This window comes from Coptis chinensis, chromosome 4, assembly GCF_015680905.1.
Source record: "Coptis chinensis isolate HL-2020 chromosome 4, ASM1568090v1, whole genome shotgun sequence".
In the NCBI taxonomy this organism is placed as follows: Eukaryota; Viridiplantae; Streptophyta; class Magnoliopsida; order Ranunculales; family Ranunculaceae; genus Coptis; species Coptis chinensis.
The window spans coordinates 51,087,122-51,090,038 of NC_141459.1; positions in this window are offsets into that span (position 1 = coordinate 51,087,122).

Below are 2,917 nucleotides of genomic sequence, written 5' to 3' on the forward strand. Positions count from 1 at the left end.
GCTTCGGCCCAGCACAGCTTCGGTTCTTATCTTCCCTCATCACCAAGTCACTCTTATGCTTTTCCATCACAAGTCCACTAGATGTTTCACCGATCACCTCACCCCGAGCCCTCTTATTCTGAACCCTCCTCTTCTCCCTAATAGCAGGCCCTCCACATTCCACAAAGAAATGTGCAACTTCAGGCAATTTTGCCCGTTTCTGATCTCGAGTCAGCCTCGCGAACTTCTCAATCACTTGCCGATCAGTTTCCCTCTCTATAGTGAGCTCTACATAGACAACAAAGTAGTAATATCAATACAAAATCAACAGATGCAATATCGAAACACTCAAATTGTATACTAGTACCCACCAATAAGGTCACATATCCTATTTTCCACACCATACCCTCTGGCACAGAAGTTCCCAACAAACAGCAACGATTTTTTGTCCCAAGACTCATTACTCACACCGTCCATAACACTTGACCTTTTAGCTCGTGTTTGCAAACTAAAGTTAAGCGCCCGATATTTCTTTACTAAGAAGTGCTCAATAATATCAGCGACCCCTATCCGGTACTCACCGCTGGCGTTCAACAGGTCAAACACCTTAAACAACCGCCACGTGTTACCCACAAACTGTCAGGGCACTTTGCCACAAAAGTTCAAGAATGACAGACCAGTTTAGAGAACGGTATCGTCATATGCGCCCTCAGCAGCCCCTCACAGATTATAACCCCGTAGTTCGGTGGATTGTACCTATCGCTAAAGACCCGTGCGTCCTGTTCGGGCTCGTGGATCTCCAGACCGCTTACGGTTATCCCATAAGTCTTTCTCAGGTAAGAGAATGCCCTCAAAGTGTGTTTGTCTACAGCCCTAGGCGGCAGCCCACTAGACGACGACCTCTCATCGTGACCTGAAGTGCTAGTTATAGCAACCGCAGATGTAGATCGGACATCATCTTCTCCACCTTTCACCTCATCAACATCATCATCATCATTGTCACCCTCACTCACACCACAAACTGACTCTTCCTTCTCTTCCTCCGCGTCATCCCAGCCAAGAGAAACTTCACGAATCTCATTAGATCGCGTATCGTCTGAGTCAGACATCTTTATCTTGTCACTCACAACTCTAACAACAGACAACGAAATGAACGACCTAACAACTCAATAACAAAAAGCAAGAACGAAGCAGAGAGCAGAAGATCAACAATGTCAGAAAACTAACCTGAAGACTCTCGGTGTAGTGAGTTTTTCTGCAAAGAAAAGCAAAATATGGCAATTCAAATAGCCAGTGTTATTTTGTATAACCGCCCTCCAATCTCCAAAGCGTTATGATTACACCCTAGCCATAGCCGCACATGTCTTCCAACAAACTGTTTTGTCTTTTCAAATCCCAAAAAAAAATAGGGCAGCAAGTTTTCTCTGCAACTGCTCAGATTTGCTCACGTACCATACACGTGCTAACTATTACCGCATACCAGTTCACCGGATAGTACGAATCAGTCTATAAAGTTCCTTAGGTATTTCCATTTGCATCAGTTCGTCTCCATGCATGCTCAACACGCGCTACTGTGTTCTCTCAGCAGATCGCTTCAATGAACTGCACGACCTACTGAGAGGGGGCTATGTGAGGGAGTGATATTCTCCTTCAGGAATATCAAGCACGTGCTTAGCATGGTGGAAATACCACACCGACCTCCGACTTACTTCTCCGACCTACGTCACCAGATCGCGTCCACGAGCTACGAGATCGCTCTAGAACAGTTCGTATCACTACGCAAATCGTTCTATATCATGACTCAGCCCACCTTCTAGAAGCAATTATGTCTAAAGCTGCACGTACACAAATCACTGCCGCCAGCTACTAACCACTGCTGCAAGCTACTAACCCATGCTACTAATCCCCATCATTACGGCAGACCTACTAGCACAGCTCTCATACGCCTCCACAATCTCCACCCTACATTTGTGCTGATCTTTACACGTGTTGGGTTAAGATTCACTTTGATCACCTATAAATACTTTCCATATGAACTACGCCATACCTGATTCTTCTCTCCCCCCAGAATCGAGAGTAAAATACGTAGGCAGTTCGCTCATCAACGAACTCGGTCTTTCCCACCTTCAATCTCATTCTCCTTCTTACCTTGTATGTAAAGGTGAACTAAAACGCTCCTTTACAGTGGATTCGGTATACGATGACTATTTAATTTCTTTTTATTTTCCATTATTTGTGTGTAGAAATTTATAATATCGAAAATCTAGTGTGCGCAGGGTGTACCCATACACAGGCCTCTAGGCCACTCATATAGGTAGGGGGTTCGTGTGTATTACAAGGCAAAAGTACTGTGAACGGATAGATGTCCTGCGCACACGTACATCTAGCTCTGATACCAAATAAAAAGAGAGATCAGGTAAAACACCTGATTAATGCGGAAGAAGATCAGTCAGCAGCAATAACACTTGATTAAACTAAACTTTTATTTATAAGATTGTACTGAACTTTTATTTATAAGGATGTTTATATTACAGGGGGGAAGAAAGAGAGCACTCTTATCACACTTAAACAAAGAGAAAAATGAAAGGTAAAATGGAAGATGTCCCTCAACAAGGGTGAGGTATCCCTTTTATACTAGTCGGATCTCAAAATATAATTTGGAGTCCGCACAGGAAGTGGCTACGTGTGCTAAAGGAGTTGCATTCGACTGGGCCACCTTGACAAGGCATACTTGTCTTTTACTTCTGTCTTGAAAGGATAAGAATACTTATAATGCTCAACTTTTGACTTTAAGAAAAGCAAAAGGTAAAATGTCCCACTCAAGGGTTCCATTTAGACAAAAGCATTGAAAATCCAGCTGTAAGGATAAGAATCAAAGCAACATAATGCTGATTCAGTTTCTGGTCCTTATCATGGGCCATAATGTCTGTCATTATGT